This window comes from Cnephaeus nilssonii, assembly GCF_951640355.1.
Source record: "Cnephaeus nilssonii genome assembly, chromosome: 1".
Classification (NCBI taxonomy): domain Eukaryota; kingdom Metazoa; phylum Chordata; class Mammalia; order Chiroptera; family Vespertilionidae; genus Cnephaeus; species Cnephaeus nilssonii.
In genome coordinates this window covers 18,373,107-18,396,521 of record NC_137072.1, presented here as the reverse complement: position 1 = coordinate 18,396,521, position 23,415 = coordinate 18,373,107, and the positions used below count along the sequence as shown (strand labels likewise).

Here is a 23,415-nt window from a genome sequence, read left to right as displayed (position 1 = left end):
CTGAGAAATCCAAAAATAGTATAAGCATTTGTGTGCTTCTTAGGCAGGGGTGGATGGATGCTCAAGTGTTTAGGGCACAGCTTTCTGGAGAGCTGCCTACAGTTGGCCACCCATCCTATATAATAAAAGGCTAATATGCAAATTGTCCCTTCTACTGGAAGTTCAACCACTCACTATGATGTGCGCTGACCACCAGGGGGCAGCACAGAACATGGCGGGTGTCTGCAACACAGTGCTGGCAGTGGGCGGCAGTGGAGACACTGCTGGCCCCGATAGGCCCTAACAAGATGGTGGAGCAGATGAGCGGGCAGTGTCAGGCCAAGGCAGGTGAGAGCAGGGGCCCGATTGCCCCACCTATTGCCCTGCAGATGGTGACCAGTGGCTGGCAGGCCCTGATCACCTGATCGGGGCCAGGCCCCGGGCTGGGAGGAGGAACTGGGGGTGGGTGGCACCCAGGTGGGGGGCTGTGACCTCTCGCCGGCTACCTGGGGGCAGGGGTGATGGGGACGGAGGTGTGGTGAGAATGCGGGTTGTCTGCAGAGCTCACTCTCACTCCCTCTGCTACCCTCCCCCAGGACACAAGGGCTTGTGTGCTGGAGAAGCCCCCATGGTCAGGTGCTGGGCGCCCGTGAAGAGCCTGCCCCGCACCTGCATGACCTCTTCTGGGTTAGCCAGGCTGCAGCTGCCAGGACCACAGGGGCTGGTCAGGCTCCCCATGGATTCGTGCAGGAGCCGGTCTGTGAGGATGGCCGGGAGCTAGCGCGCTGCCCGCCCACCCAGCTTCCTTGCAGCACTGCTGGGTGGCCCAGAGGCCCATGCTGTGCCCTGTCCTGTGGCATCCGGCTGTGCTCACCATATCTTTGTGTGGGGACTCAGGCACCCTGACTCAGGCAGAGGGGGACAACGGGGACCCAGGGGCCCAGGTGCTGCCCAGGGCCCAGAGGTCAGCTGAGACCTGCCCTTCCACGCCAGACACTCACGCTTTGATCGCTGGACAGGCCTAGGGACCATACCCATGCATGAATTTTGTGCACCGGGCCTCTAGTTTAATTATATGTAGCCAGTGTTGTGTCAGAGTCTGTGGTTCTTTTGCTTTCAGAAACTTATTTGTGCCATTGGAAAGAAAAACAAAATCTAAAGTTTCCACCTTTTCAGAATTCAAATGACTCCTTGTGTTAGCAAAGTTGTACAGATTGGTTTAGAGATCAATGAAAGTTTAAATTGTTCTAATTAAAAATTTTTTTTAAAAAGAGAGAGAAAATAACTTTTTGTGAATGTCATCCATTACAAAGCTTCAATTTAACAACAACAACAAAAAAAAAAACACACTAGCAATATCTGTTGAGATTCAGGGAAGATGTATCCATTATGTTAATGTTATAGCCTTAAATAGTTATTTTAAACTAGAGGCCCGGTGCACAAAATTTATTCATGGGTAGGGTCGCTTGACCTGGCCAGCGATCAGGGCCGATCAGGGCCTTCCTTCCCATGTCTGCAGGCTGCCAGCCAGGGCCTTCCTTCGTTCCAAGCCACCCCCTGGTGGTCAGCACACATCATAGCGAGAGGTTGAACTCCCGGTGGGTCAAACAGCCAAGGGGACAATTTGTATATTAGCCTTTTATTATATAGGATAATTTTTAACATGAGCATACAACACAAGTTAATATTAGGCTTTAAGTCAGCAAAAAAAAAAAAAAAAAAAAAAACTACAGGAAATTTGCTCTTAATTTAAGCAATACTTATCTTTCTCTTGCAACAAAATATGTACTAAATTGTACACATAATAAAGCATCAGGCAAGTGGAGTTGGGGAATATCTAACTACTGTTACCTAGTAAAATTAATTGGTTTTTTAAAAAGCCTGTCACTGGCAGAGCAGGCAGAATGAAGGTTTATTTAATAAACTGCTCTGAAATCTCTGTGTGTAATGTAATTCATTTACACAGTGTATAGACATAGTTCTTTTTGCATTTGAATTGATTTTTCTCATTAATGAGTGCTGTGCTGAATGCAGTTTCTGTGTGGGTATCACAAAAGTGGTCCTAATACACAGTTCTTTACTGTTTAGTGTTAATGCAGGGATACATGTAGAATATCTAGATTAGAGCTGGCCAGTATGCAGCACACATGCCACCACCACAAGACCATATTAGACATACATGGTCTCTTTCTCATCTCATCCAGAATCAGTCTCCAAGCCCCTCTCATCCAGCAGAACACTACACAGGTTCTAGGCCTAAAATCTGTTTGCCATCCTGGATCTAGAAAAATGGGATGACTGCAAACTCTTCACATAAACTTTCTTAAATATAGTTGCTCATTACTAAGTTATTAAAAAGTTTTCACTGCCCTGTCCAGTGTGGCTCAGTTGGTTAGAGTGTCATCCCATACACCAAAAGGTTGTGGGTTTGATTCCAGGTCAAGGCACATACCCATTTGTGGGTTGATCCACTGTCTGGGCACATATGGGAGGCAACTAACCTATGTTTCCCTCTCACATTGATGTTTCTCTTTCTCTCTCTTGCTCCCTCCATCTCTCTCTCAAATCAATAAAAAAATATCTTTGGGTGAGAATTAAATTTAAAAAAAAAAGATATTCACTGAGTGACACCAATATAATCCCTGTCAAGATTGTATGTCAGCTTTTCCATATTGCTATTGAATGTGAAGCTGTGTACTATAAAATAACATAACATAATCCTACCTAATAATAGAGTAATATGCAAATTGACCGTACCTTCGCTATGCCCATGATTGGCCAGGAGGCGCGGGGGGGGCGGGACTCGGGGTGGCCAGGGTGGCCGATTGGCGACGCTGGGGTGCGGCCTTGGGCAAAAGTGGAGAGCCTGCGACGGATGGCAGGCAACTGGCGGTCGGCTCCTGCGACAACCAGAGGCTGACCAACTGGAAGTCAGTGCTGGACCCACCCCCAAGCAAACGGTTAGAGGCAATCAGGCAGGCAGAGGGGTTAGGAGTGATCAGGTAGGCAGACCAGTGGTTAGGGGAGATCAGATAGGCAGGCAAGTGGTTAGGGGAGATCAGGTAGGCAGACAGACCCTCACTGGGCTGGCCCCGCCCTCAAGCAAGCTGTTAGGGGCAATCAGGCAGGCAGGCAGAGTGGAAAGGGGTGATCAGGTAGGCAGACCAGTGGTTAGGAGTGATCAGGCAGGTAAGCCAGTGGTTAGAGGCAATCAGGTAGGCAGACAGCCCCTTGCATGGCTGGCCCCACCCCCCAGCAAAGAAAGAGGGTGGCCCAGGCCAGCCAATCCATTGCACCCCAGCCTGTAGCCTGCAGAGGGAGGCCACCGGTGGCAGGGGAGGGGGACAGTGCTTCACAGATGGCAAGCAGTGGCAGCGGCGGGGGTGGGGCCAGCTTCCTGCAGACCGGGGAAGGAAAGACCCGATAGGCCCTGATCTCAGGCCAGGCCTATGGACCCTACCCGAGGGGTCCCGGATTGTGAGAGGGTGGTTGTTGCTGAGGGACGCCCCCAAGTGCATGAATCTTCATGCACTGGGCCTCTAGTATAATATAACATAACAGCCTATATAATAAAAGCCTAATATGCTAAGTGTCCGGTCATCTGGTCATCCATTCAACCAATCAAAGTGTAACATGATAATGATATGCTAAGGCTGCTCAACCACTCGCTATGACGTGCACTGACCACCAGGGGGCAGATGCTCCAACTGGTAGGTTAACTTGCTGCTGGGGTCTGGCTGATTGGGACTGAGCGAGACAGGCCAGGCATGCCCTGGAGCCCTCCCGTGGTCCCTCCCCAGCTGGCCAACCTTCCGCATCCCTCTCTGGTTTCGATTGTGCACTTATGGGGTCCCTTGGCCTGGCCTGCACCCTCTTGCAATCCAGGACCCCTTGGGGGATGTCGAAGAGCCGGTTTCAGTCTGATCCCGCAGGCCAGGCCGAGGAACCCCACTGGTGCACAAATCAATGTACGGGGCCTCTAGTATCCTACCTAATAAAATAGTAATATGCAAATTTACCGCACCTTCGCTATGCCAAAGCCACGCCCACCAGCCAATCAGGGCGAGTATGCAAATTACCCAACAAAGATGGCGGTTAATTTGCATACACTGAGGGAGGGAGGAATGAAGACTGAAGACAACTTAGAAGGAAGAGGGAGGAAAAGCGGAAAGCAAGGTGGCTGCCAGAGGGAAAGCCCGGGCGGGGCGGGGCAGGACGGAGCAGAGCGGGGCGGGCAGCAGCGGTGCACGGGTGCAGGCGCAGCGGCCGCAAAGGCGGCGGCAGTGGCAGCAGCAGCGGCAGCGCACACGGCAGTAGCGGCCGCTTGCAGGATTCTTCCTGCAAATGGGCTACTAGTATAATATAATACAATATAATAGGATAGGATAGGATAGGATAGGATAGGATAGGATAGGATAGGATAGGATAGGTTAGGATAGGATAGGATAGGATAGGATAGGACAGGACAGGACAGGACAGGACAGGACAGGACAGGACAGGATAGGATAGGATAGGATAGGATATAGTATGATATATAGTGAACCAAGCTGGGGATAGAATTGACATGTACTAAGGAAGGCTGAGGCATCTACTCAGACACACACCTGAGGAGAAGTTCTCTCTCCCACCTACGGGGAGACATCCTGAGGGAGGGTCCAGGAACACGTGACTAGAGAAGGAGCCTGAGCTAGAACCTGCGACTTGATCCCTCTTTCGTCTTGTCCAGCTTGTGAACCATGTTCTTTAACCCAGTTTCACCAGAATTCAAGGTATGTGGCATCTTAAATGCCTTTAATGTTGAACTATATTTCATTTAGGGCTCATTAGGAATTGGTCATTTGGAAACTTAGGCCTCTTTTTTTAATATTAGACTTTTTTCTGTTAATTGACAAAAATAATCATATTGACGAAACCAGGGGGTCGGCTCCTATGATCTGTAGCAGGGACGATGGGTGCCGCCGAGCCCAAGGCTGGGAAAGCCTCGGGCGGAGGCTTTCCCGGCCTTGGGCACCAGCGGGGAGCCTGCACGGATCGCAGGAAACCACTGGGGGTCTGCTCCTGCGATCCTTAGCAGGGATGTTGGGTGCGGCCAAGCCCAAGGCCACCGCCCGGGGCCAAGCCCCGACCCTGAAAAAGGCAGAAGGCGGTGGCCACAGCCAAGGCCTGGGTCCCCAGTGCCGGCAGAAAACTGGTGCAGGCAGCCAGGTGAATGAAGGTCTATTGCACGAATCTTCGTGCAAACGGGCTACTAGTAGGAGTATAATCAGACTTTCTGAATTAACTTTCAAGTGATCTTCTCTAAGACAGAATAAATCTGAATAGGGCCACCCCAGCATTACAATCAGGTGCAGGGCAGAGTGAGATTAAGGAAGTGTGGACGAGGCCTTCCTATTCCAAGCATCAATACCTTATCCCTAAAGTGTTAGGGCTTCACATATTTGGGTCTTAAAAGCTTCCCAGCATTTAGGGGTTTTCTATTTAAAATACAGATACTGTTTAAATAAGGTTGGCTAAGTTGTCATTCTAATGATAAGTAGAGCTTGAGCTAAAATGTGATTGCCACCCCTGTCAGTTTATGGAACAATATGTTATAAAGATTCTGAGGCAGTGAGTGGATTTATTCCGAAAGGTAATTGTTATTGGCTAAGTTTAGCAGCCATATGTTAGCAGGGAAACTAGGGATACGCCTACCACATATTTACCACTCCTTTTCTAGGAGTTTCAGGCTCAGGGAAAATAGTGAGGGAAGAAAAACTACTGATGTAGGATGTGAGAGGGCCTTGGTGGTGAGCATGAAATTGTTTTGTCTAGGGATAGCCCACTTCTTGAAGAATTACGTCAGGTCCAGTTTTTCTACAGATGATGAACTGCTATAGGTAGCCAAGATAAAATGGATTTACTGGAGTTATCCCGTTTCATAATTTATTAGTCAGTTCTCAAGTATTTAGAACTTAACAGTCTGAAATAAATTTTGACAGGAGCTTTTACCTAAATATATGATGGTAAGTGTATTTCAAACGAAATGTAATGCTTTCAATTCTTATTAATTTCTGCTTTTCTTCTGACAACTATGTGTGGTATATGTTAATAAAAGTGCCAGAAGAAATTGGATCTTAAAAATTATGGCCTCTATGTTAGCACACAATGTACAGTCCCCAATGTATTTTGTCAATAAGAAAGTATTTTTATATGTTTTTATTGATTTCTTAGAGAGAGGGGAAATAAGAGAGATACAAACATTCATGAGAGAGAAACATCGATTGTCTGACTCCTGCACGCCTGCTACTGGGATCGAGCCCGCAAACCTGGGCATATGCCCTGATGTGGAATCGAACCATGACCTCCTAGTTCATAGGTCAATGCTTAACCACTGAGCAACACTGGCTGGGCGATAAGAAAATACGTTATGAACTCCGAGTAAAGCTTAATCAGTCCCCAGCTCAAATTTAGAGTTTCAAATCTTTTCTTTCTCTTGTTACTGTGGGAATTATTTTGCTTATTTGTAGGTTACTTTTTCTTAAAGCTACTTTTATTAGTGATCATGAATGTCTACTCTTTCTGGTCACAAGGTTTTCCAGATTATTAAGGGGGAGCTTTAGAACAAAATATATTTCATTTAAACAATTAAAACAAAATGAAAAGGCAAATTGGAAAAAGTGTTTTGATATGATATGATAGTAAAGGATTAATATTCTTAATCTAAAAGCAAACAGACCCTTTTAGGAATCAGTAATAAATAGAAAATTACCCAATAGAAAAATAGGCAAAGAATATTCATCAGAAATTTATTTTAAAAAAGCCCCATAAAAAGGTGTTCTGTATATCCCTGAATAATTACAAAATGCAAATTAAAACAATGAGATATACTTTTATAATAATAACTCTCTGTATTGTTGAAGATGCTAGGAACTTATGTGCTCCCATCCATTGCTGATGGTTGTGTAAATTGGTAGAAAATTTTGGATGAAATTTGTGTGTAATAAATTTAAAAATGCACAGTAGTTTTACTTCTAAAAGTCTGTACTAAAGAAATCATTAATGTGCACAAGGTTATACAAATATATTGATACTAGATGCCCAGTGCACGGATTCGTGCACATTGAAAGTAAATTAATTAGAAGGTGGCCGGAGGGGTGGACTGGCGAGATGGGCCAGACACATCCTGGAGCCAACTTCCCATGGTCCCTCCCTGGCTGGCCGCACCTGGGGCAGCACCGGGGCTCGAAGGGTGTCTGTGGAGTGATTGGGGTGCCTTGGGCAGGTGGGGTCCCTCAGCCTGACCTGTGGTGATCAGGCTGAAACCGGCAGTCCGACGTCCCCCAAGGGGTCCCAGAGTGCAAGAGGGCACTCTGCAAAGTTGCTGTTGCTCTGCAGCTCCTGTGTTGAGCGTCTGCCCCCTGGTGGTCAGTGTGCATCATACCTACCAGCTAGTCGGCCAGTCAGCTGGTCGCTTAGCCTTTATATATATATATATATATATATATATATATATATATATATATATATATATATATATACTAGAAGCCCGGTGCACGAAATTCGTGCACGGCAGGGGGTTGTCCCTGAGCCCAACCTGTACCCTCTCCAATCTGGGACTCCTGGAGGGATGTCCGACTGCCCGTTTAGGCCCGATCCTGGTGGGATCGGGCCTAAACGGGCAGTCGGACATCCCTCTCACAATCCAGGACTGCTGGCTCCCAACTGCTTGCCTGCCTGCCTTCCTGATTGCCCCTAACCGCTTCTGCCTGCCAGCCTGATCACCCCCTAACCACTCTGCTGCCAGCCTGGTTGATGCTTAACTGCTCCCCTGCCAGCCTGTTTGCCCCCAACTTCCCTCCTCTGCCAGCCTGGTCACCCCTAACTGCCCTCTCCTGCAGGGTTGATCACCTCCAACTGCCCTCCCTTGCAAGCCTGGTCCCTCGCAACTGCCCTCCCTTGCAGGCCTGGTCCCTCACAACTGCCCTCCCTTGCAGGCCGGGTGCCTCCCAACTGCCCTCTCCTGCTGGCCATCTTGTGGTGGCCATCTTCTGTCCACATGGGGGCAGGATCTTTGACCACATGGGGGCAGCTATATTGTGTGTTGCAGTGATGATCAATCTGTATATTATTCTTTTATTAGATAGGATAGAGGCCTGGTGCACAGGTGGGGGCCAGCTGGTTTGCCCTGAAGGGTGTCACAGATAAGGGTGGGGGTTCCCTTGGGGTGTGGAGCGGCCTGAGCGAGGGGCCTGTGGTGGTTTGCAGGCCGGCCACGCCCCTGGCAACCCAAGGGGAGGCCCTGGTATCTGGAATTTATTTTCCTTCTACAATTGAAACTTTGTAGCCTGGAGCGGAGCCAAGCCTGGGGCTCCGGCAGCCATTTCTGTGGCAGTTAATTCACCTTCTACAATTGAAACTTTGTAGCCTTAAGCTGAGCCCGGCCAGGGTGTGCAGGAAAGCTTTGCTTCCCCTGTTGCCGCCGGCAACCCTGGCCTGCTCTCTCAAGCTCCATTCTGCCGCCATTTGTTTGAATTTGTTTACCTTCTATAATTGAAACTTTGTAGCTTGAGTGGAGGCTTAGGCCTGAAATGGCTATGGAAAGCTTGGCTTGCTCTGTTACCTGGGAAACCTTGCTCTCTGTGGCTGTAGCCATCTTGGATTGGGGTTAATTTGCATACTCGCCCTGATTGGCTGGTGGGCGTGGCTGGCTGGTGGGCGTGGCTTATGTAGCGGAGTGATGGTTAATTTGCATATTACCATTTTATTAGAGAGGGTGTGTGTGTGTGTGTGTGTGTGTGTGTGTGTGTTTATCATAACACTAGTTATAGTGCACACAAACTGGGAACAATTAAATGTTCAAAATTGGGTTAAGTCATTCATGCATTTAAATATGTAGCCCAAAATTGATCTTGTAGAAAACTAAATAATTGGATAAATGACTTTAATATAGTTAATGATAACCTTCACTACTACCATTTCACTACTACATTTATTAAAATTTTATTTTAGATTTCTCATTTTTTATTCTTCCCTTTCACATTTTCTCCTCATGCCATCCCTCTCAGCTTACCTTCACCCATTCCTTCTTTTCATTCATCATCCATTTGTGAGCATCTACTACTTGCTTGGAACTATTACCCAAACTGGGAATACAATGATGAATAGGACAAAGGAAATCTGTGCCCTTAAGGGTTGATATTCCATCGAGGGGCTTGGCTGGTAGAGACAGGCAATAAAACAACAACATCAAGAGGAATGTATGAAGTGGTAGTAAATGCTATGACCAAATGAAATATGATAATGTAATAGAGTATAACTTTGGGGTTATAGAACTCTTACAGCCACTATGTAAGTTGGTATTTTCCTCATTTTATATTTGAATAAACCAAAGTGTAGAGAATTTAAGAAGCCAATCGAATATTACTTGGGGAAGCAAGGATTAACATTCAGGTCTGTTTGACTTTATAACTCATTATAGCTCTTAACTGCTTTGCTGTACTATCTGTCAGGTCATAAGGCAACGTTTATCTTAAATTCTAGAAAGTAGACCCAGCCAACCTGCCCCCATTTTAATAATCTAAGATCTAGGCCTGCATGCATTCTTCTAACTTCCTCATTCTCTTATGCCTCATCAAAACTTACATGTCCTGTGCTTCATCCTTGCTAGGTGTCTGCTAGTTGACTGAATAAATTAAGTGCCTACATGGCAAAAAATTTTTTTAAAAAAACTTTGGTGACATTGGTTAACAAAATGATAATATAGGTTTCAGGTATACAATACAACATTTTAGTGGCTTTATATGGTCCTTGGCTCTGCTCATCTGTGTTTCTACACAGTTTGGCATTTTAATGATATCCCTTAATGACTTAAACTAAGGATCAACTCATGTATAATGGTTTAGGGGTATGTGTGTGAATGTATATGAATGTCAGAGTGGCAGTAAGGGTATGGGGAGAAGCAGGAGAGTGCAGGAAAATAGTTTTGCTAAAGGCTTTCTTTCTTTCTGTGCTTCTTTAAAAATATAATTTAAATAACCTCCTACTGGTGGTAGCAGTACTAATTATGAGTTACTGAAGAACAACTGAAGTGATTATAATATATTTGTATATGCCTTAAGAGACATAAAATGTTTAATGATTACCAAAGCTCCATTCCTCTTTGGAGGCACTTACATTTACTATGCTTATTTGAATGGTAAAGCCAGTTACATATTCAGTATGGTAAAAATAACTTTTAAAAAATTAATGCACCTGTATACTAAATTGCTTGTTATTTGAAAAGTATTCTGAGACCAAACTGTTTATTCTAAATTTCTCAGATCTTCATTTTTAAAGCCCATTCAAATATTATGTAAACAAAAGTTTTTGCTCAGTTATAAATGAATGCCTTCATTAACTATTTATTCAATAGTTAGAATATTTATCTGGGTTAACAAATATGATTTTGATCCTGGCTTGCCCAGGAGAGGTTCATAATCTAATGGGGAAATGGATATAAGGAAATAGAAGATATGTAAAACATGTTCTAAGTGTGTTGAGTACCTGGTGAGGCAGAAGGGGATAATGATTCAGGTCACAGACTTTAAAATTTGTCTTGGTGCCTCTCCTGGCTTCTCACATAAGAGGTCTTAAACTTTAGGGAAGTTACCAACCTTTCTTTATCTTAGTTTCCTCTTCTGTAATTTGGGGATTATAAATCTAATCTCATAGGGCTACAGTGAAGATAGAACTGTGTGGAATCTTAATAAACTTATTACAATTAATGGTCTGTGAAAAATGCTCAATAAATGTTAGCTATTAAGAGGGAGTGTATACAGAATATAATAGTAGCATAAAAATAAGGTTAAGGGGTGGTCCAGGAGCACTTCACAGAAATGATACTAGTGAAGAATTTTGAAAAATGAATTTTATTGGTCAGAATAAAAGGAGGTAAGAAGGTAGGCTAGGCAGAGAGACACATGCAGAGATATTAGAATGCACATGGCACTTAGAGGGTAATTCAAGTATTTCAGTATGGATCCTGAAAAACCTGGCCCAACATTTGGCCTTATTCTATAAGGAGTTGAAATAAGTTGTTGAGCTGGCTAAAGATGATAGACATATGGGTCTGACCAGATAAATAGGTTTGTAAGTCATTCGCTCATTCGTTCAGTGTTTTTTTGAGGGTACACTAACTTCCCAGATATTGTTTTCGATGGTGAACAAAACAGGCATGGTCTGTGATCCTATGAATGGAGTTCATAATCTTGGGGTAAAAATAAGTGAGTAAATAAATGAATAAATGCCAATACTAATAAGTGCCATGAAGGAAAGTAAAAGAGTAGAAGAATCTGGGGTTGTTTAGGACGACTTCTCTGAGGGGGCATCATTTAATCTGAGCTCTTAAGGATAACTGGGGATTGGGTGGGGTGGGAAATAGGGACAGAATAGTATTCCAGGAAAAGAAAACCACATCTGTGATGGTGCCAAAATGTGAAGAAGCTTGGAGTGTTCTAGGGACTGAAGGAAGCCAGCATAGATAACAAATAGTAGCAGAGCCAGAGAGTGGAAAGAGGAAATTAGAGAGGGAGTTTCCAGTCATTCACAGGTCTACAGACCAGAGTAAAGAATTTAATTTCATTTGATATGCAATCAGAATCTGCTGAAGGATTTGAAGCAAGATAATAAATGATTCCATTTAGGTATTAAACATTTATATCTCTGCCCTGATGAGAATGGATTAGCAAAGGACACATGTAAAAGTGGGGAAAATTGTAAGATGGCTATTGAATTAATCCAGGTTAGAGATAGTGGTGGCCATGGAGAGAAGTGATGAAAACTGAGATACACTTGGAGATAAAACTGATGGGGCTTGATGAATCTGATGTGAGAAGTGAAGAAAAGAGAAAAATTAAGTTTGACTCCTTCAGATTTATAGCTTGAGGAACTAGTTGAAGGAAGAGTGATGCTATCTACTAACATTAGGAAAGTGTGAAACACTGGAAGGAGACTGGTTTTAACAGTAGGAGAAGGATAAATCAGGAGTTTCATTCTAGATGTAAATTTAAGTAGGGTTGCCAAATTTAGCACATAAAAAACAGGATGCCCAATTAAATCCAAAACTAATATAGATTTAATAAAGAAATTTGGCAATGTAGCAGGATAGAAAATTAACACTCAGAAATCAATGGTGTTTTTACACATAATGAATTCTCAGAAACTAAACAAACAATCCCATTTACCATAGCAACAAAAACAATTAACACACCTAGGAATAAACTTAACCAAGGAGGTAAAAAACTTATACTCAGAAAACTACTGGATGCTAAAAATAGAGCTAGAGGAAGATATAAACAAGTGGAAGCATATATTGTGTTCATGAATTGGTAGACTTAACATAATTAAAATGTCCATACTACCCAAAGCAATCATCGATTCAATGCAATCCCTATTAAATTACCAAAGACATATTTCACAGACCTAGAACAAACTCTACAAAAATTTATATGGAACCAAAACAGGCCACAAATAGCCACAGCACAGATTGAATTGAAAAGCACAGATGTTTCTCTGAAGTTCTGTTGAAAGGAAAAAAAGCAGGAAGTTGAAGGTAAGTATTAGCATAGGTAGTTATGTTTACTAAATGGTTATCATTCAAGGAACTACAAATATTTTGCAAGTGATTTTTTCTTTACGTCCATTTGTTTTTTGTTGAAGTAGATTTACAAAACTCTCCAAGTTTCTTAAGAATTTACAGCATTAATATGTGTGACAATTAATTTTAAAGGAATCCCACAAGGGAGAGCAATAACAGTAATCTTCAGTTTACAAATGGAGAAAATGATTTCAAGGGATACTCCTGAGATCATAATGCAAACCACTGCTTACTCATAATTAAACGAACTTCCTTCAAATTCAATGAAAAGAGCATATTTTACAAGACTTTAGTGGGTGTATTATAGTTGCATGGCATGTTGAGCCAATTCTGCCATAGGAGTTCAGTCTATAATTAGTTAGGCCTATCCCAGTTAAAACTGAAAACAGGAAGATTTATTTTGTGAGTTTTGTTTCCTAATACAGCAGGAGTCAGCACACTATGATCTGCTGCCTGTTTTGAAAAATAAATCAAAATGAAGAATATTTTATGACATGTGGGGATTATATGGAATTCAAATTCCAGTATCCATACATAAAGTTTTACTGGAATACAGCTCTACTCACTTGTCTCCATGTCTCTGGCTGACTTTACACTACAATGGCAGAACTGAATAGTGTGATGGAGATGGCATGATTTGGAAAGCCTAAAATATTTATGATTTGTTCCTTTACTGAAAATATTGGCTGTCACTTAAAGTATTGCTCTGCTCCTGCCTGGTCCAGTTTCCATCCCCATCTCTCCATCCTTCAGTGCCTCACTCATTGGTCCTATACATTCTAGGGGTATTTGTCTTTTCATAAGAAACTCTTAAACACGAAAAAGCCTACATTCAAATGAGTGAATGTACAATGTTGCAATCTCAGATTCAGGTCAGGATCCCTGGATACATTTTGGCTAAAAGGTCAGCTTGGCATTTTGGAACCTCCCCTTCCCCCCCCTCCCTCCCCCATGCAGTCAATTCTGTCAGCTACAGACATGATTCTAATTTGGACCATTTGCTAGTTTCTTGACCTGCTATTCTCTTTGTGACCTACCAGGCCCTTCAGATCCTAAAGTTCAAAAAATTTCAAAAACAATGTTCACAGGCAGAATGATTTGAGCAAGGGGGCAGGACAATGAAGTCTCAATCTGTGTTTTAAACATCAATTCTGAGAGCCCAAATCCGTTGGTTCTGAGTTCGGCTGGCCTAGAGAAGCATGGCTTGGCCGCCTTGATCATAATTTTAAATTGTATTAAAATGTTTACTTTGCTAAAACAAGATTTCATTTGGGCCATGAGCTCTTGGCACACTGCTAATTTGTGTTCAGTTTAGCTTTGTCAGTACTTTGGAGGGTGGATCTTGCTCAGCTGGAGTGCAGTGCGTCTCCTAAACATTTTGAAGCCTCATAATTTCCCGTATCAGCCTTTCTCCAACTGGGAGTCAGGCAGCATCCCTGGAGGGGGTTCCAGCGCTCCCTTCACTGTTTCTGTGTCTCTAGTACTTTCTGTCCTCTGGCTTGGTCTCTTCATCCAGACACGATCACAGGGCTCTACAGCGGCAAGAAGGGCAACCATGGCAAGGAGTTAACATCTTTTTTCTTTCTCTTGGAGACGTTTAGAGATAAGCTGTCGTGAAACCAGGCTCTGTTTTATCTTCTTCTTCCACATCTATAAAAATCATGCTCTCTCCTCCACACACCTATAAATACTATATATAACCTGGCTTCCTGGGGGCAAAAGGTGAGCCTGTTTTTGTTCGGCTCTCCTGTCAGCAGTGTTTCAAAATGATACATTCCTCTGGGGCTTCACTTCTATCCTCCTGCTGTCCCCGCTTGCCTCTGTACACAGATCAGAGAAGAGAAATGGGTTGCATGCTAGCTGAGCACGTGAGCCTTGCCCACCATTTGCAGACTGAACACAACTCTGCTGAACCCTGAGGAGTGATTAGGCTGTTTTTTTAAAAAAGACACTATTGACTATGCCTTGATCTGGGTTCCTTTGCAATAGCCAGTAAGAGAGACAACAAGGTTCTCTCCAACAACACCTCCGTTCAATTGACTGCTTGCTAGTTAACGTTTGTGGAAGCAAAGCATGGGTTTCCATTTTCCCTTTTAATTATCCATACTCGCGCCCTGCCAATACTGCCTAAGATATACACCCGACAGGCAGACATTCGTTTCATTTGAGAGGAAGCTGAGTAGACGTGAGAAAAAGTTTAAGTTCAAGAGAAGCAGGATTCTTGTTGACCTCTTTTCATTAGGAAAGTCTGTGAGACTTGAATTGCCTTTATAATGCTAATTAGCAAAGTGACAATTTCTTATTTTCAGAGGTCCTAAAAATGTGCTCAATTTTTGAGAAATTCCAATGTCTTTAAAGCTTGTTTACTCATTCTCATGACTTCTCTGTTTATTTTATCATTTCTTCATAAACTATTACTAAATTTAAGTTTATAATACTTCCGAGGACTCTTAAGGATATATGTTATTTTCTATTTCATAATATAATATTCAGATAGGATCATTTCTGACATTTCAGTAATGCAGTCAATTTTTAGCTCTGGGACCCAGATTTAAAATACATTGGAAGTAGCATTCATAGTCTCATTGCTATAACATTTGCCCTTGTTTTCCTTATGCAAAAATAAGAAGGATAGGGAAGCAAGGCAAATAATAATAGCAGAGAAGCTTAAAATAAATAAAAAGGGTCATAACCCTTATTGGCCTGTGGCAGTCCAAATTTAACACATAATTACAAAGGGAGCCATTATCATCCATGTTTACAATGAGCTTCAGGACTCTTTTATCTCTAGAATATTTTCTTCTAACGCAACTCCACCCCCTAACTTAGCATACACCAACACGCTTCGCTGAAACTGTGGTTCTGCTCCTCTGTCCACTACCCTCTTCTATTTAAAGGTGACTCTGCACCTGATTCAGACAGGGGTTAGATCAGCGTGTGCTGGCATGGCAGTATAACCACTTTGCTCTTGCGATTTGGGACTTGACCTTTCTGCTTCTGAATTCATTCCACTATTCTTACCCTCCTGACTACTAGGCCCTGGCTGGCCTATGTAGACACTATTATCAGACACTCACTGCTGGTGGGTGACTATTATCTATAATAATAAAAGCATAATATGCTAATTAGACCAGATGTCCTTCTGGACGTCCTTCCGGACGAACTTCTGGATGAAGCCGGGCCTGCAAGGGAAGCCTGGGTCTCAGGTGCCAGAGGGAATCCCAGGTCCCGGGTGCCAGAGGGAAGCTGGTGCCCGCAGCCAGGGGAAGGAAGGCCTACTCTTGCATGAATTTCGTGCATCAGGCCTCTAGTTTTTAATGAAGTCTCATATGCTTAGGTTGGGTGGGTGTCACTTAATCCCATTAAGCAATCAACTTCAGAATCCCCTGTGCAGCCTTTTAAAGTTTGAATGAACAGACCCCTTCTCAGATTTTGTGAATAAGTTTCCTGGAATGGAATCTCCAAGCATGTATAACTGTAAAAATTGTCATAGGTGTTTCTAATATACCTCTAGGGCTGGGAACCATTGACTAATAACCTTAAAAATGATCCTTTATGGCTGGAGGTAAAATCTAAAAACAATTTTTTTCTTATCTGGGGAAGCAGAAATGACACTTTTCTTTATTAATCTTGTGCTTTTCACTATCACATAGATACTGGACCTGCTAGAAATCACAGTTAATCTTTTTTAACTTTCCTCCGTCTCAGAGAAATAAAACCAAGGGCTGGTGTGTTCCTTGAGGGCAGGGAGTTTCGGGGACAGTGGAGCGCAATGGAGGGAGAAGGGGCTGTTTGGACTGCGCAGGATTCACTTACCAAAATTAAATTCCTGAGCAGTTCACCCCACACTGTGAAAGAGCTAAAGGGAAAACTTACTTTAAAATGTCTGTGAATCGTAGAGAGGGCACAAATGTGAACACTGATTCTAAAAGAAATCAAATATGGAGGAAACCCTCCTAATGTGATGAGTCTCCTCTGGGCGTTAGCAGCATGAAGTGACTAACAGGGACAATAAGAGCTGCACACACAGAAAGGAGATTGTGGGTTTGGTTTTTGTTTTTTTGACACAAATAAGACAACAGAGAAATGCTTGCCTGAAAGTAAATGAGCAGCTAGGCACAACAACAAATGAACCAACAATGCAGAAGGCGAGCACTGGTGGCTCACTAGTGAGATAAATATAGGAAATCAGCTCAAAGACATGACTCCATGAGGCAGATGTAGCAAAAACAGACAGCAGATGAGAATCACAGATAAATACTAGAGGCAGCTGGAGTTCAATTGAACCCTAGACCCTCTCTCTCCTATGGCCTCTGCCTAAACAATCGCAGACATTTTCTCTGCTCTCTGGACCCATAGTCCCAACTGCCTTATTGATGTTTCTGTTTGTGTCTCAACACATCAGCATGTTTAAAACCAACTTCCTCTCCACATCTAATCCTCATTCACGCTTTGTGGCAGGAAATGCCACCACCATCTATCCCAGAGTGAGCCAGCACCACAGCATCCGCTTTGACACCTCTCTTTCCTATCTCTCCATAGCCAGTCCATCACACATTCCTATCAAGTTTGCAGATGGATTCACTTTTCTCCATCTCTACTGCCACCACCCTGGTCCAAGATACCATGATCTCTTCCCTGGATTTTTATGGTATCCTCCTGCATCCAAGTTTCCCTTCAATATCTTCTCTATCCCACAGCCTGAGGTTGTTCTAAATTTAGTTTCATCATTTTAAAACCTACCCCTTTCCTCAAAAACTCTGTAATATCTTATCACTGCTTTAGGATAGAGATCAAAATCTCGAACCACACTTATAAGTCCCAGTGTAATTGGCATCATCTCTCTTTAGGACTTCACCACCGACTTCTCTCCCCTCCCTTTTGGCACTTCAGTCATATCCGTCCGTCACACCAGGGGCTTAATACCTGTGATTCCTCTATTTGTAAGATTATCTCTTTCCTTTCTTCATCACTACCCACCTACTCAGCATTTTTTTTTCTCCTTCTAATCTTTCAGATTTCAACTCATCCATCACTCTCCCAAGCTCTCATTCCTGATTGAATTTCTTTTCTTTGTCCTATTACAGTTCTGAGAAATTGTCCTATAGTACAGGCTTCCTCACCCTTTGCATGATTGACATTCTGGACTAGATAATTCTTTGTTATGGGGGAGCTGTCCTATGCATTGTAAATAACACCCCTAAACTTTACCCACTAGATGCAAGTCATAATAATTTAAAATATGTCCAGACATTGTTAAGTATCCTGTGGGGAGGTGGGGGGAGGCAAAGTTAATCCCATTGATCATCATAACCTTAGAGCAACTACTTCTACCTCAGTCTGTGATATGTCTTCCCTAAAAAAACTAAACACTCCATATAGCAGGAACTGTGTGTGTGTGTGTGTGTGTGTGTGTGTGTGTGTGTGCAGTGTTGAATGAAAGAATGGTAAAAAACACACCAAACATTATGGGGTACAATGTCAGTATTGAAAAACAATAGCAAAACACCAAACATTTGGGGGAATTTGATTTTAATTGATTCTGTTTGATCTCCAAAGTTTATGCTTTCTTTTTGTCCAGAAGGAAATTTGAAAATTCCAACCATAATATCAAATTTCAAGTCTGCATAATCTTGAGGTAGAGTTCACTAGAGAACATTAGTCATGGAATTTATAGTTCTGACCCACCACTGGAAACTCCAGCTCACTAAGCCTCTTGAAGAGCAGACTCAATGTTCCTATTCCTAAATAAGCATCCTAAAATTCATACACATTTTTCAGGTAGTTATGTGGCAACTTGGTGTTACTATTTGAGGAGAAACTATACCTACAACATAGCTAATATGTAAGCTTGAAATGGAGATGGAGGACAAAACCTTTCATAGATTTAACAGTGCTGTTCTCTGCCTTCTGTGAGGTGTTTTCTAGCAGCTCCAAGTGGCTGGTGAAGAAGGTCAACATAAACACATTAGTAATCTATATATATAAAAGCCTAAGTGACTGAATGACCGGAACGACCAGAACGACCGGTCACTATGACATTCATTGACCACCAGGGGGCAGATGCTCAACGCAGGAGCTTCCCCCTGATGGTCTGTGTGCTCCCACAGCGGGAGCACTGCTCAGCTGACTGACCTGTCCCGTCGACCCACCAGCCCTGGCAGCCACTCGCTCCCTCGGTAGTCCTGTAGAACCAATCTCCAGAGAACCAGCCAGGCTCCTGGAAGTCGGCCTCAGGCACTGCGGCCGCTTCCCCTCCCTAGATGCTCCACAAGGAAAAAACAATATAAAAGCAGCCACCAGGTGGCTCCTGACAACCAGCATGAATGTCAGCGGGACAGATCTGGATCCTGGGCCAGCAAGGACAACCCACCGCCTGCTGGAGGGCTGATCATGTCCCAGCTCCCTCCCACCCCGCTTGGAACCCTACCCATGCACGAATTCATGCACCAAGCCTCTAGTAACTGAATAAGTCGAGAGGAGTCAATATACAGATTCTAAATGGAAACATCAGAATATCTTCCCAGAGAAGAGCAAATTTTGATGGGCTTTGAAAGAAGAGTAGGAATTTTCTAGGTAAAAGAACAAAATCTGCAGTTTGGGGATTAAAAATGGGCATGCTGCAACCAGCATGAGGTTTATGGAGTGTTTAAGATGAAGCTAGGAAGATTGGCTGGGGCTTGAACATGGAGAGCTTTAAATGCTGAGATAAGAAATTTAGGCTTACATGTAACAAACCATCACAAGGATTTAAGAAAAGAAATGACATGGTTACATTTGTATCTTACAGAAATCTCTAGCTGAATCTGGAAGGTAACCTAGAATCTGTGGGACTGGAAATATAGAGACCATTTAGGAATCTGTGATAAAAGTTTCTAGGAGAAATAAAGAAAAATAGGATTTAAGAGTGTGATACTAGGAGTGGGAGAAAGGGAATGATTTTCAAAGATAGGAAATAGAAATTACATGATATCAGCTATGGGATGAGAGAGAGGAAGAAGAGTCTATGATATGACTCTCAAGTTTCTAATTTGATTTTTTTTTATCACATTGTGAAGCCATTATCAGAGAGAGGGATTTTGAAGGGATAGGTTTAAGTGGACAAAGATGAGTTTGGTTATAAACATGCTGAGATTGTCACTCATGAACCTCTAGTTGGAGTAGCCAAGTCTGGTCCTAAAAAGAGGGTCAGAACTCGGGACAGATTTGATTTACAGTGGGGTGGTAATGAAGCCATGGGAATGAAAGAGGTGTCCCAGAGAAAGGGTCTGAAGAAGAAAGGCAGACACCTATTGTATATCACCAAGAAAACCCTTGTTTCTTCATCTTTGTCCAAAACTTGAATCACCTAAAAGACTTGTATTTTAAGATTCAGGAATAGAAAGTAATCAAATTACCCTCCTGTCCATTTGGGCTGATTTATTTATACCGCTGGTATCAGGCGAACTAGTGTTGAAAAGCCTTGAGATAAGTTTTTCTCTATTTACAGCTCTCTGTGAGTCAGGAAGCCAGAAAATCTTTGTAAGTTTTGCAAGTCTTTGAGAATAGCCGTCACTATATATGCTTTTAGACCACAGGCATATGATGAGAATCTTGCTTTCCAAAAGGAGTGATTGAAAAATTGGAGAGTTGGAATATAGTTTAGACCATTTTTGAACTGATTTAGCATTAATGGATTCATTTTGTTTTAATGTCTATCTTTATTCTCTTGGCAGCACAAAGTGTTCAGGGAAAAATGACAGAAAATGTCTATCATTTTTATGTATATTATTTTAGAACTTGTGATGATATTATTTGGACATGTGATGATGCTCATTTTAATTACATAAGCTAAAAACATTCTATTTGATTATTTCAAAATTGAGGTGCTCAAATCAAGTTCTAGACTATTTTTTATTGAAATATATTTGACGTATATCATATATTCAAGGTATACAATATTTGATACATTTATGCATTATAATACATAGTGATATATTGCCATTGGAGTGATAATTAGCACCTTTATCACATTATATTAAACTAGAGGTCTGGTGTACGAAAATTTATGCATGGGGGGGGTCCCTCAGCCCGGCCTGCCCCCTCTCACAGTCCAAGAGCCCTCAGGGTATGTCCTACTGACGGCTTAGGCCCAAGAGGAGTGGGAGGCAACCAGGCCCATCAGGGGAAGGCACCGCCCCCATCACCCCGCCACTGCTGCTGCCACCACCGGCTGCCTCAGCTGCCTGCCCTCGGCCCTCTCAGATACCACGGCTTTGTCTGGAAGGATGTCCAAAAGGACATTCGGCTGTCTGATCTAATTAGCATATTATGCTTTTATTATTATATATATCATTTCTTTTTAGTGATTGGTATAATTAAGATCTAGTCTCTTGGCAACTTTGCTGAGTATAATACAACTAGAGGCCCAGTACATGAAATTTGTGCATGGGGGGGTCCCTCAGCCTGGCCTGCACCCTCTCCAATGCAGGATCCCTTGGGGGATGTCTGACTGCCTCTCGCAATCTGGGACTGCTGGCTCCGAACAGCTCACCTGCCTGCCTGCCTGATCGCCCCTAACCATCTCTGTCTGACTGCCTGATTGCCCCTAACTGCTCCCCTACCAGCCTAATCGCCCCTAACCACCTCTGCCTTGCTCCACACCCAAGACCCAGGATTCCCTCCTCCAGTTGGTTGCAGGCACCCGGAACCTGGGCTTCCCACCCTCTTGCCAGCCACAGGCACCTGAGAACGTGGGGCAGGTGGCTTGTCCCTCTCCCAGGCCACAGGCACAGGTGCAGCTGCTGGCGCCCAGGACTACAGGGCCGGCAGCTTGTCCCTCTTCTGGGCCGCAGGCTGGCTGGCCCCCATTCCTCTCTTGCAAGCTCATTTGTGCCTGGCTTGTTCCCATTTCTCTCTCCCCATTGTTGAGTATCTGAGCCATTATGGCATGACGGCATGATGGCGTGACGACCATTTGTATATTAGGTCTTTATTATATAGGATATTGTTGTCTACATTCTAGTCTATTTTCTTGTTGCATTTGGTTACTATAAAAAATGTGTCAGTCAGAAAAACAGTTGTAACAACTAGATTCTGATATGAATTGATTTGAATGTTCACCAGCAAATGGATACAAACTTTTTCTCTGTTAGCCATAAGACAAATCAGAAACTATTTGTAATTGGAGTGATACTTTAAATTGCTACATAAGATAGGGAAGATAATCCAACAAAATCTCTGTCAGTTTTAATAATGGCAAATGGTGTTTTTGTTGCTTTACTTGTACTTATGGTGCCCTTTTGGAAAAAGACCAGAGAGAAGAGTGACTTACTGACTTAAAGGTCATGAAAAATGTTATTTCAAATTTAAACACAATTGAAATATATTAGCAGGAACTTATTCATATCAGAATTGAATTTAAGAACTCCTTAAATGGCAAAGGGTTTATAACTAAGGAGAATCCACAACCAACTGAGCTACCCAGCCAGGGCCTAGAGTTTGAATTTTGAATTCCTGTCTCCATCATCTAAGTAGCAATTGTTTCCCAAAACTCTTTATAATGTACCTTTTTTTTTTTTTTTGCTTGTCAACTACTATACTGCTTGCTCTTCTTGCAAATAGGGGGCACCTCATACACCTCCTTAAATCACTTGTTACTGAAATGCTCATCATATTTTAGAGACGAAACTTTGCTTGTGTTAAAATGTGGAATAAAAATAAGACTTATAGACAAGTCCTAGGATGTTTAGACTATCAAAATAGTAATGTCTCTTTGTTTTACACATTCCCTGGTCATTCCATACACCTCCAAGCATGCTAGAGAAGACAAATAATGTGTTAAAGACAAGCTTAACAGTCCTGAGCAAATATATTCCTGTTCTCACTTTTGTTCTTCCTGTTTAAGAAGATAAAGGTGATGCTGATGTTGTTTAGCTGATGTTTAATGGGATTCTAGTGCCTATACGTGAGCAGTGGTATTTTAGAGCAGTTACTTTGCAGATCGAAGTTTTCAATATACCAAATTTAAAAAGAGAAAAAAAATTATGAGATTAGACAATGTTCAAACTATAAATAAAGTTTGCTTAGGTCTGCTTCTACTTAGTAATCAGATGAAACCAATGATTTTTGAAGTATCTTGAATGTCTCCAAGTATGGAGTACATTTATGTTAAAAAAATGGTTAATGTGAGACTAAATGATATTTATGTTTACTTCGAGTGTAACAAAGAATGATACTTGAAAAAGTATGCAAAGTGTTTTACCTCTGTAATGTTACATTTTAAAATACTTAATATTTTATATTTTTATTATTATCATTCCATAGAATTTCTTCATGAGGAGGAATTTATTATTTCAGTGATCTTTTTATTTGAAAAAATATATCAACTAAATCAATAGCTTTTTATCAATAATAGATGTCTAAGCAAATGATAGATTCTTTTTTCAGTAATTTCATGCCACTTTATTTAAGGATGTACAGTAATTCTTCCTAATGCAAGATCCTTTTTGTAATATCTCAGTATGTACCATTCACTTCTATATGCTTTTTTTGACACCTAGATAATTTATCTTCATTAAGTGAAATATGAGTTGCTCTATTTAGTAGTATTGAAAGAAAAAGGGAATTGGAAGTTTCAAATAGATTACAGAGAAGTAACAGCTATTTTTGCAAAGAAGCCATGAGAGGAATGAGGACAAATAAGGACATGAAGATCCACATTTTAGGAATGCATTTTAGTCACATCGTTGCAGAGGAAAGGGGCTAAGAAATGAGGAGAAATCTGTTGGAAGTGCTTCAGTATTAAGTTGTTTTGGACATAAGCACAAAGGATGAGTTTGGTT

At 42.4% G+C, this 23,415-nt stretch overlaps 1 protein-coding gene across 1 annotated transcript in view; it reads left to right on the top strand.

Annotated features, from left to right (window-relative positions):
* The window catches only part of GPR158 (G protein-coupled receptor 158), a gene marked incomplete at both ends in the record, with an annotated part of 416,922 nt that overhangs the window by 254,052 nt on the left and 139,455 nt on the right, over positions 1–23,415 (top strand). The window lies entirely within an intron of this gene.